General features: G+C 37.3%; 1 protein-coding gene across 1 annotated transcript in view; it reads left to right on the top strand.

The window, feature by feature from the left end:
- The window catches only part of chrm3a (cholinergic receptor, muscarinic 3a), a 76,162-nt gene that overhangs the window by 22,339 nt on the left and 41,383 nt on the right, over nt 1-12,440 (top strand). Inside the window, exon 2 of the mRNA XM_084948981.1 lies at nt 2,337-2,451. The gene's annotated coding sequence lies outside the window, so the exon portion shown is untranslated. The remainder of the gene's footprint in view (nt 1-2,336; nt 2,452-12,440) is intronic.

The following is a 12,440-nucleotide window of genomic DNA, read 5'->3' as shown; positions in this document are numbered from 1 at the left end:
GATACTGTTTGCAAGCACCGTTTACAAGATCAGGAGTTGAGAAACCAATACTGGTACAAAGGTAAATCTTTCCCCTGAAGGTTTTTATCTATCTCAGATATTGCGATATTATTTATGCTAGCAGCCACCTACAAATGGACTAAAATGATCCATTTGTAGCATTTTAGAAAAGCATTATGTCATCATACATGAATTCATTAATGATTTTAATGTCGCAGACCTATTATCCACCCATGAATTCTTTTATGCTTATCTTTATCAAGGTCGCGGGTACGGTGGGGGGGGGGTGGGGTGGGATGGTGGTGGGGGGGGCTGCTACTATAGGTATTAACCTAACCCAACTACTGCACGTCTTTGTACTGTGGGAGGAAGTAACTGAAAAGAATGGTGGAGTTGAGCGAAATTCAGGACTTTCTTGCTGCGAGGCAACAGTGCTAAACACCACCCAAACACTTATCTGCTGGCTAAAATCACAGCTCTGATACTGTAGCATGGGCATATAGTACTGATACTATAGTACTCTAATACATGGGAGATAAAAATGAATTAACATGTCTGGGTTTGTAATTACATTTTCTCACATAATTTTTTGGACAATATGCGGTGAACTTTTGATTGCTGACTGCTGCAGATGTTTTCTTGCAACTGTTTAACGAAATGCACGTCAACTTTGTATTTTCAAGCTCATATATTTCTCGTGTTTGAATCGTGAACTAATGCTAAGTCGGTTACAATTTTTTTTAACCAGCTGGAGCAACACAACAAGACCAGAGAGCAGAGATCAGGAAAAATGTTGTCAGGTTTTTTTTATTCTATTTGGCGATTAATGCCTGCGCCTGGTGTATGAATGCTCAATCTCCAATTTAACAAAGGTCTGCTAATTAAACATGAGCTTCTTTCCAAAAGGCCCACAGTTGCATTTTGAACATGAACGATTCAGTTTCCTCCTTCAGAACAGTTTTAATTCAAACTATGAACTAAAACTTATATAATTACTTGACCTTTTATCTGTTACTTTAAAGCAGTGCCCTTCACATGTGCCGTATAAAACATCTCTGTAACAGAGTACTAATGAGCTATTGTACGTCGACATTCTCATATCTGGATAATTACCATTTCACATTATTGTGGGAAAAGCCCCCTCATTCATTGGGTATTTCTTATAAACTGAGACTCAGATCAAGTCTTGTTACAGATTTAAAGTGGAAACTTGAAAATGGTAATTGTCTTGTTCGGTCTCACTTGAGAACGCCTCTGCAGACTCTGCTAAACTGTGAAGCAGATAGGCCAAGCAGGGTCGTTGGTATTAGGATGAAATACTCCATGTTGTTAAAATGTCTCATTTTAAATGCTACAAAACAGTTGTTCATTTTTATTTAAATTTTGCCTGTTTTCATTTTAGTGCTCATGCAGCCACTGAAAATGTCAGTGTTACTAAAAAAAGATGTCACTGTAGAGAGTCGTCCTTGCTTAGAAATGTCATGCATTAGAAAGGAAATATTTCCTCGATTGACCTTTGAGGTGTAATTTGTATGTAACACGAAAATGAGACCGGTATGCTCATTTATTTCACAATGCTGGAGGTGTTTGTGAATTGTTTGAATATTAGTATCAAGCCCGTGCCTTGGCCTTCTTCCTCTCCGTAACCCTTTTTCATTTACTCATCCAAGCCAGCTATGACTTCCGTTTTTAATAAATGTTTTTTCAGTGTGGGAACCGCTCCATTACTTCTGATTATTTGTCATGGCAAGCTCATTCTTTTATAGTACATTCACTTGAAGACTGTTTTAATGAGCTCTCAGAAGGTCTGCTTCCTTAGCCTGTGGCTAGATCCAGTTATGTACAGCAAGCAACTCTACTAGACCAAGACTATATAAGGCATGAACACTTCCCTAGACATGAAGACATGCCATTCTTCCCTTTGACAGATATTATCCAGTGGGGAATGGTAGCCACACGATTTGAGTAGATCCTTGATTGTAACATATTGCATAAATAAAACATAAAGAAATATTTTAGCATTGCAGGGGATGTTAAGCTATTTTGGAGGGCAATATGAGCTATTTGGCTGCGTTATATGCTTAGTTACAGAATAAACACATTTGGCTTTATTTTTAAAGCTGAAATGATTAATTTCTGGAGACAAATACTGGTCATTTTTGACCAAACTGAAATTAATATTACAGACTATCCACCTGTTAATGATTGACCTTCAGATGAAATGCTACAAGACGTGCTATACGTGTTTCACTTCCTAATTTGGACACGTGTGTTTTTAACACATTATCTTGTTTCCTGTCCTTATTTCTGCCCCCTGCTCCCTGTCTGCCTTCCAGACGCCATGATCCGGCTGGAGGAGGATAATCGTGCACCCCCAGTACACAGCATGGACACCAAAAGGCACTCTGCTGAAAGGTGACCTCCAGGAATTTCACCTCCACAAATTATTTGGTGAGTTAAAAGTGAGAGGATCTCCTGTTGGCACATGACACCATCTTCCCCCCGTGTTAGCTGACCTGCTGCTTAACGCAAAAGTTTGTTTTAGACATTTAAATGAAGTCCTCTAAAACAGAAGACATAAAAAAATTGTACAGTTTTATATTTACTACCTTTTTAGGAAAAAAGCTCAGCATGGATTTATGTTTTTTTTTGTTGATTTTTTTTTCTAGCACCATAAAGCGCTGATTGAATGAGCTATGCTTATAATTGTTCCTTTTGGTCTGCAAAAAAGGTTTAAGTGCAAAAAAAATGTCATTTCCCAATTAAAATTGTATATTTTTCTTTTATGACTAAATCTGTTTTTTCTTTTAGTATCATTTAGAAAAAGAGACACAATGCAGGTTGTATTAGTGTGTGTGAGCACTCCTCCTGCAGCTCTTTCCTCCCCCTGAGCGTTTTAAGCCCTTCTGAGCAAATGAGCATAGCCATATGGCTTATACTTATTCTTTTGGCAGCCCTCTACTCAACCCATTTCACCAGTGGTCTCACTTCCTGTGTGAGCTTATTACACAGTTAGGTCTATAATTTGTTGAACAGAGACAGAATTTTTGTAGTTTTGCCTCTGTACACTAGTGTTTAGCTGTTAGCTTTAATTCAGGGGGTTTTACAAAAAAGACCTGCATTCACTGTTTATTCATTAGAGCCACTTTATGCATAGTCTCCTGTTTTTAGAGGCTCAAAACTAACTAACTGTCACTATGCTTTGGGTCATTATCACTATTTGCACTGTGAAGTGCTGTCTGATCAGTTTTGCAACATTTGTCTGAATCTGAGGAGAGAGTATAGCCCTCTACACTCCAAGATTCATCCTGCTGCTTCTATCAATAGTAACAGCATTAATAAACACTAGTGACCCGCTTCCACTGGCAGCCATACATGCCCATGCCATAACATTGCCTCGATTATGTTTGACAGATATTGTGGTATGCTTTGGATCACAAGCAGTTTGTGTCCTCCTCGATCTCTTCCCTTCATTCTGGTACAAGTTAATCTGCCCAGAGATTTCTTTTCAGAAATGTCTTTCTTTTTCTTGAGTATAACCAGTGGTTTGCTCCTTGTTGTAAACTCTGTATTTACATTCACGAAGGTGCCTCTTTATTGCTCACTCTGACAAGGACATTCCTACTTCCCCTGGAGTTCCCCTTCCCTTTGACTTGATTAGATGTTGTAAATTTGTTTTACTTAACCATAAAAATAATTCTGTTATCTTCTACTGTCTTTTGGTCTTCTACTTCTTTGGTCTTTTGGGCTTTTTGGTATTGCGGAGTTGGCCAGTGCGTTCATTCTTTTTAAGAATTTACCAAGTTATTGATTTGGCTATGCCTAAAATTTTTGGTATTTATCTGATTTGTCTAAATTTGTTGTCGTTTTTTTTTCTTTCAGCCTAATGAAGGCCTTCCTCACTTGCACCAACATCTACTTGGGACTCATATTTAAAATTGTAGTGATAAAATATAAAAGGCAATTCTGAAAATGGGCCACTATGTATAACATTTTTTCCAATTCCCACACAGCTGCAGAAGTTTTGTAAAACCTCTTGAATTAAAGCTGGAAGGTTGTACTTCAATCACATCTCGGTGGTTTGATTTAAAACCCATGTGTGGTGGTGTACAGAGGCTCATAGCTGACTATGAGAATGTTACAGTACCATGCTGATGGTAGAATTTAGCTCAAAGCATCATTTCCACAAAGTACAGCCCCCCACAGCTGCTACTTGAGTTCTTATTTTCTAGTTTATCAAAAGTGTCACCTCTTGTAGATTTTAGTTAAAAGAAATCATGTGTGCAGATGACTTCTCATGAGGTAAAGGGGTATAATGAAGTGGTAGGAGAACTCTTTCTTCCAGTCAATCAAAACAGCATGATCCGGTATTATCCTGCAAGCCTGCCTGGGAAGGCTCTGATTAGTCCTGCCTGAGGAGCTACATTAATATGAGTCTAATAGCCATGGATAAAACTGACTTTAATTCCTGAACAGTTAATAAAAATGCAATTAAAACACCTTGAATAAAAGCCGAAAGTTGTCACTTCGATCACATCTGGATTGTGCGATTTAAAGTCAACTGTTGTGGCGTACAAAGGCGGAACTACAAAAACTGAGCCTTTCCTGAGTAAATTATTATTCATGCACTCAGCTAATTCAATCTGAAAAGACCTGTGATTGGCTGAAGTCTCCTGTCACAGCCTAGACCTTCAAAAACCTGAAAGCAGATCCCATGTTCTTTCTCAGACCAACTGCATTGCAATACAATATAAGGTCATAATGAATTTTTAAATCCTAGTGACACCAAATTTTATTACCAACCAGTTACTAACAATCATGCAATTCATTAAAACATTTAAACTTACCAGCTTTGTTGCTAAATGTTTTCAGCTGCTGATTAAAACACAGTTGGTGCTTGTTAATAGGATCAATATATTTTTGGTTTTGGCATTTTTGTGGGCTATTATAACAACTATGACAAGATGATTATTAGAAAATCTTTATCCAAATTTGAAAAAATATATCTAATTGTTGAAACCTCTGTAGACTACTAAATTTAAACTACCCGTGTAAAAATGATGATGAAGTGCGCTTGATCTTAATTTAGATACACAATCAAGACACTTTGCTTTTGTGAAGGCCCATGTAGGGTAGCAGTCCTCAGTGGCAGTTGCTCAACATCTGTAAGTTATTATCTGCAAAAACAAAATATCAGCACACACAAGACAGTAAAAAATAATCAGCTGTAATAATAATGACATTTAGCAGATGACAACAACCACAATGCAAAAACACAAATGCTGCTACCAATACTTAGATGTACAATAATAAATGTGATGCTTAATAATGTGCAATGTGAATAGGCAGCATTGCTTGGGAAAAGCAGTATGCGTGTGATTTAATTGGATCAAGATTTGCTTTTAAAAAAAGAACCCCAAAAATGTTGTTAAAGGCAAAGTACAAGTGTCACAAAGAGGGCGACAGGCTGTCACTTGACAAATGAAATGAATATTTGTGTTAGATTCATAAGTGGAGAGGCTGGTATTTCGGTTGTGTGGTCTCAAGTTACATTAGTGATAATTATTTCTGTTATTTATTCTTTGCTAATAGCAAAAACTTCTGCAAAAAAAATGCTAAGGAAGTAGCATTTTAGGTAGGTCGTATAATAATAAGCTTGTTCGGTCTTCATGTTGAAGTATCAGTAGTGCGAGATATTGATCCCCAAGTTGCTCCTGGTGTGTGTGTGTGTCACAATAAAAAAGTGCTGTATAAAAGTGTAAACGGGGGTTGTAGTCGAAAGCCTATTGCTCAGAGTAAAAAAATGCTATATAAGTACCAGTTCCTTTATCATCAGTGTATTATTTTAACTGTGTATGTGCTGCTTTATCTATTCACTGACTTCAAACTGGTGATAAAACCTTTGAATTACAGTAGCTTGTAACCTGACATTAGAAAAGAGCTTGAGTAAGTCTTGTTGTTTTGTAAATAAAGACAAAAAATTAAAAAAGAATATGATAAAAAAAAAACTATAAAAGTAATGAAGTCCAACCCCTGAGTATAAATTACATAGGGATGATAGGTTGTGATAATATTATCTATTTGGTGCATAGTGCTGCAGAACTTTTTCTGATAAAATATAACCTCATCTTCTCCTGAAAAGTTTGCATCAAATGATGTAGCCTTGGGTGAGGTTGACTCTTAATGGAAATCTGGTCTCTCACTGAACCAATGATTGATATCAGACTTGCATTCATTTGACAGTAGATACCTCAGGCTACAATCCATGCAATCGCTATAAGTGAAATAAACACACACAAAAAACACCCCAAAAAACATGAAAAATCAAGCAAACATTAAAAAAAAGCATTAATTGGCCAAAGGCAAGGCTCATTTATCACTAATGAAATGGTGCATGCATGCAGTGTAAATGCTATGAAGAGTTCAGTGGGTTTACAGTGGGTTTGTCACCAAGCAGCACATCTGTGAGGGTGGTTCCAACAGCAAATGTGGTTAAAAGCACTCAAGCACTGGATAGGATTCAGTCAGCGTGCATTTAATTTGGGTTTGGAGTAACAGGAGGCATGGACGTGGTTATACAAGAGATATGGACAAACACATTTGTGACTGTGTAGGAAGGCACAGATAAACCATTTCTGTCACCTCATTTCTTAGAATATCATTACCTGTCTAAAGTAATGTGTTTGTCTCAGTTTGTTTCATTTCATCCATCTTCAGCCATTTGTCTCTTTGTTAGATTTTATTGGACATGCACAATCTATGGTGGCAGATTGTAATCACTATGGTTTAAAGTGCTTTGAGTTTTGTTTATCCAAAACTAGTAATTTAAAAGGTCACTGGGGATTAAAAAAAACACACACAGCTTCATTGAAATTCAAGAAAGCTTCAGATATGTACCATATACTAACTGGTCACCTGACAAAATCAGTTTTCTAGCAAAAGAATTTACAAAAGTTGGATTGTTTCATTGTTTTTAACTTTATTCGCAGGCAATGTCCTTTGTCATAAGACCTGAGCAGTAATTACTGCTTCACCAATATATGCTCTACAAGAAATCCTTAAGATAAATGACAGAACATATTAAATAATTAATTCAGAATAAATAAATTATTTGGTTATTTCTGTTTGTTGTATAGCATATGTCAATTATCTTTACGAAAATGTACCATTGATTCCATTTTTAAAGCCACACTATATATATATATTTAGTTTCTGGCGTAATCTATCCACCATGTGTTGTTGCATATCCTAACTTGATCTGGGGAACTGATGAAGCATTTGTGAGAACAAAAGGTGAATTATAGTTAGGGAAACCATTCCATTGGGACTTCATTAGCTAGTGGGCTCTGTACTATAATACTTCAAACATTATAAAAACCTATTTGGTATTCAGCTGCAGTTCTCAGGGGCTCGTATTTGCAATTAAAGAATAATCTCTCACTAAGTTAAGAGTTAGGAAATCTCTAATAAATACACACACACACACACACACACACACACACACACACACACACACACACACACACACACACACACACACACACTTGTGCTAAGCTCTGTCCACACAAAGATTTGATGATACTTGGCGACAGTAGGGTTAGGGCATTTTGAAACACTGTAGTGATTGTTGTTTTCACTTTGCTTAAAAACTCTTCATCTCTGGCAAATAGGAAGCCCATTTTTCCTTAACAGTGTATCTGTGTCTATAAATGCAAATGATGCCATCCAAGTGGATGGAATTCAATTTAAATAATGATCCGATACATTTCAAAGCGCTGTTTTTGAAATTGGCTCTCTTGGGACCAGACAGCTTGGAAAGGACTTCGCCAGCATTTTTGTCCCCAACACTGAAAGTCAAATACCAATCACATCACTTGAGAAATACAATAACGCTGCTAAATCATGTTGCAACAGAAGCATGGAAACTGCTTTTTTAATTTCTACTATTTACCTGTCACTTTGTATATATGCACTGGAATACTTATTCTGCATTTTTATGTTCAATTCAATTTTCAGTCGTATTTATATAGCGCCAAGTCACAACAGCAGTCGCCTTAAGGCGCTTTATATTGTAAGGTAGACCCTACAATAATACATACAGAGAAAAACCCAACAATCATGTGACCCCCTATGAGCAAGCACTTTGGCAAAAGTGGGAAGGAAAAACTCAGTTTTAACAGGAAGAAACCTCCGGCAGAACCAGGCTCAGGGAGGGGCGGCCATCTGCGGTGACTGGTAGCGGAGAGCGAAGGAAGAGCCCGAGAGGTCTATTAACGCATAGTGAGTGAGAAAGGTAACTGAAAAAGATGTTATTATTAATGAATCAGAACGTATTAAACCAGACCACAATATAGTAAAAACAAAAAAGCAAACAATAAACACAACACATATTTGGGTTATATGTATTGTCTGCTTTAGAGGACACTGAGATGGAGTGTCCCTGTTGGTATGAGGTGAAGCCCCAGGGGACAGATTAAAGAAGCCGGCATGGTACATAAGCAAAAGCTTAGAGGTGCATGTTGAGACTGAGTGCTGTATCATTCCCAGCTAAGTGTACTACAGCAGAGTGATTGGCTTTTTTTTTTGGATGCATGTGATGTTTTCCTAACCCTAACCCAGTAACTCATCCACTGAGGTTTTAGTCAATTATGGCACCTAGCATGATGCACTTAATGAGTCCTTTTTGGTTTCCAGCCATATTGCATAACCCTTTAGCCAAGTCCCATTCCTGCACTTCATTCACTGATTGCTTTGTCCAAATCCAGCTTTGGCTCCAATTACTGCCTCTTTCTGTCAATATGTTTGCCCCACAGAGATTTGTGTTTTCAGTGTAGTGTTTTTTTCTATTTCAAAAAGATCTCAAGTCTTATGCCTTCACTAATCTTGTAAACCTGTTTAGAAGCTGTTTGGCTAGTTAATATGCTTTTCAGGCACTTTTTCCATTAGATAAAAAGATTTCATTATCACCTTCTTGTTACCCTAAGCCTTATATTACTTGTCTTGCAGCTATACTCTCGCTCAGTACATTTGATGGAGGTACAGTAGTGTGCAAAAAGGCTCGAGCCAGCTCTTATTTCTTTGCCTTCTGGCTTCCAAATAGCCAGATATTCTTGTGTTTCTCTGACGGTCTTTCGAAGTTTTTCTTTAGACATCAGGTGCTTTTTCAGTTAATTTCTATTCAGTCCTTGTACCTGACCTTTTTCAGAAGAATGCTGTTTTTAACTGTTTTTGTTGAGCCACTTATCAGTGGAACACACAACACCGTCCATTCGAGTATAAAAAAAGACACATAACTCAAGATATGGACCAGTGGTGAGTCTGCACGTAACATGCAGCATTACTGAGAGTATAAAATGTGTTCTAAAATAAAAAGAGCATTCTCAAAGATGAAAATGGCATATTTCAGCATGGTGTATATTGGCAAGTGAAGAACAAAAGAAGAAGGACCAGGCCTAGAAACTAGAACTTTCAGTAGCAGGTGAACAGTATTTGAAAGTTATGTCCTTCATAAAAAAATACAAAAGACCTGTCACAGGACCTAAGAGATCCATCTGAGCCCTCTATTGATTGATCAACTGTTAGCCAAAGCCTCCATGGAAATGGTCTCAGTGCAAGGATGACTGTCAAGAACTCTTTCTTCAGAAAGGGAAACTGAGAGGAAATGCCGAGGATGGCCAAATTACACAAGAAGTGGACTGGAAATCAGTGGCAATGGAACTTATGGAGTAATGAATCCAAATTAGAATTTTTTGTTCAAACCTTTGTACAGTGGAGGTGAGGAGAGAGATACAACAGTAAGTCTCTACAGCCATCTGTAAAACACAGTGGAAGCTCTGTAATGGTTTTGGCTGAATTTCAGCCAGTGGTGTTGGGAATCATTTCAAGATACCAGGAATGATTAACACAGAAAAATACAGTCATATTTTAAACCAACAGGCAATACCATCTGGAAAGCATCTGATTGGCAACAGCTTCATTTATCAGCTTGACAATGATACTAAACACACTGTCATTGCAGTAAATCAAGACTGGATAAAAAACACACACACACACACACACACACAATCAAACACTATCTGTCATGGACTGGCCTCCCAAGAGCCTGGACCTAAATGTTATCTAGGAAATTTAAGGATAATTTTGACTGAGAAAGGAAAAAAGGGCAGCCAACATCCAAAGAAGAGTGTCCTTCAAGTATGAAGTTTAATACAAAGTGTCACAGCTGTCCCCACAGTTTTCCTTTGCAATACCCACCAGCTTTCTGTGATAGACTGAGCTATTTTATGTGCGTCTTTAACTTTTTGAAAAATGTTTCTTATCTCCTGTACTACTGACTGGACTAGAAAAGGAAACATACCAAAACGACACTTTTATCTGAACAATCTTGAACTTCAGTGTGGAAGAAATGTCCCTTGCATGCTCCTAGTATTTGGTCAGCTGTAGTTATTTGTTACTGCAGCACATTTAGTTTGTAATAAAATAATGGATTTAATATATTAAAAAGTCTGAGGATCAGTTTTAAGAAGGTTTTCAGCAGTATTTAAATACCTTTTTGTGAGGTATATAAGTTTTGGTTAATTGACAGCAGCACAGCTGTCCTCTTTTCTTTTGCCATATCCACCCACTCTTTTTTCTGCCCATTCTGTCCAAGTTAAAATTAAAGGGGAAACAGTACAAGTATTATCAAACTGAATGAAACTTGAGAAATTTTTTATATGGTGATTTCTTTTTCAGAAACTCCCTTTTTTCCCCTTGTTCTCTTTACACAAAGCTTAAAGCTTTTATGATTCTTCCCATTTCAGTAGGCAGAGCACACAGACTCCTGTACCTACTGGAGACATTGTCCAGATGTATTTCTCTATCATTTCTCCTGTGGCACAAGTATATTTTTATGCTGGGTTTTTGAGTTGTGCCGTTCTTCAGTCAACAAGTCATTCTGTAGGCAGTGAATGCATTGACAGTACCATTGCTTTAACATCTGCACACATTTGAAATATTTAATAGATCCTGTACACTGTAACCTTTCAGTAGACACTCCAGGAATTTTAATAGATACCTTCAACATACTGGCCTTTTGTAAGCTATAGTGTCTGTATAGCTTGAACATATTAAAAACAAAACAAAACAAAGGAACAAACAAACAAAAAAGGTATAAACTTTTTACAGGTTGCAGGTTACCTTGCAGTTGGCTCTAAGATACCTGGTATATTGTTTAGCTTGCTTACATAAAAACATAGTTTAATTTTATTGTAAGTTGTAAGTTTTAAAATTCTTTTTGTAGTCCCAGTTCTGAAATACACACACAGCAACCATTTTAAAAGCAGTTTAAAGGGCAGAAACGGGCACTTGTACTGGGTGAGAATTACTTCATTCACATTGGAAGTGTTGTTTTAACAGTAAAAACTACTGAGTGGAACAGGGCAATACAGTTTGTTGATGCACACTGCCGAAATGTATTTGGGAGACGAAAAAGGTGAGTTTCTGAGTTTCAATTAGATTTTCCTTCTTAATCAATTTGGATTATTTTTTCTAACCAAGTGTTTAGCTTCATTAATATCAGAGGTCAAAGTGGGATCTGGCAGATAGGTGAATCCAATCCAATGTAGCAGTGCAGCGTGCAGAAAATATTAACCTTACCTAAGCTTTAAATTTCCCGGTTACCATATGTAAGTTAGCTGTCAATACTGAAAATAATCTCTCATCTTCCTCTTTTGTCTTTCATATTTTTCTTTCTGTCTTTGTGAGTGAACTTGTCACACTTGTCATTGGTACAGAGGCTGCATTTCTATCTTGTAAACTGCACAGAAACCATTTGTGTTTAGTGTTAAGCTGTTTGAAACATTTGAAACATTACCTGGCAATTGTAAATTACAAATGCTACGCAGAACCCTGAACTAGATGTTCTAAAATTCCATTACCACAATTTTATTGGCACCTGTAGCATGAACACACCACAGTGATGAAAATAAAATAAAGGATGTGTTGATGGTACTGTATAAGCCCAGCTGTGGGATGACATTATTTCCTTAGTACTGAGTAAGCTTCTCCGTGACGTCAGCTGGAAGCAACACCAGACTGCAACATAAGAGAGATTAACTCACTTGACAATATTATGCATTACACTTTCTCTCCTGATTCCCTAATTATAGTGATGGTCTTTACAGATGCTGTGCCTGCTTTGCTGTGTACAGTATGTGACCTGGTGATGTATGTTTGATCATGTCTTAGATTTCTGCTGCTAGATCAGTACAACTGCCAAGTAAGCATAAGTGTTATTACCAGCAACACAACAGCATGGAATCACACCTACTTCAACAACCTGACCTTTTGGTTGGTTATTCAACCATTTCAGTCCAGATATTTTCATCTCCCAGCGTGCTCTCATCCCAGGGTGACAAATACTGCTATTTTGTCATATGCTGCTGGTATCAAAGAGATAT

This window comes from Perissodus microlepis, chromosome 13 (assembly GCF_051167445.1).
Source record: "Perissodus microlepis isolate ML-2025 ecotype Zambia chromosome 13, ASM5116744v1, whole genome shotgun sequence".
NCBI classification, from domain to species: Eukaryota; Metazoa; Chordata; class Actinopteri; order Cichliformes; family Cichlidae; genus Perissodus; species Perissodus microlepis.
The sequence above is the reverse complement of the archived record's forward strand: the minus strand, read 5'-3'. Positions and strand labels throughout refer to the sequence as shown.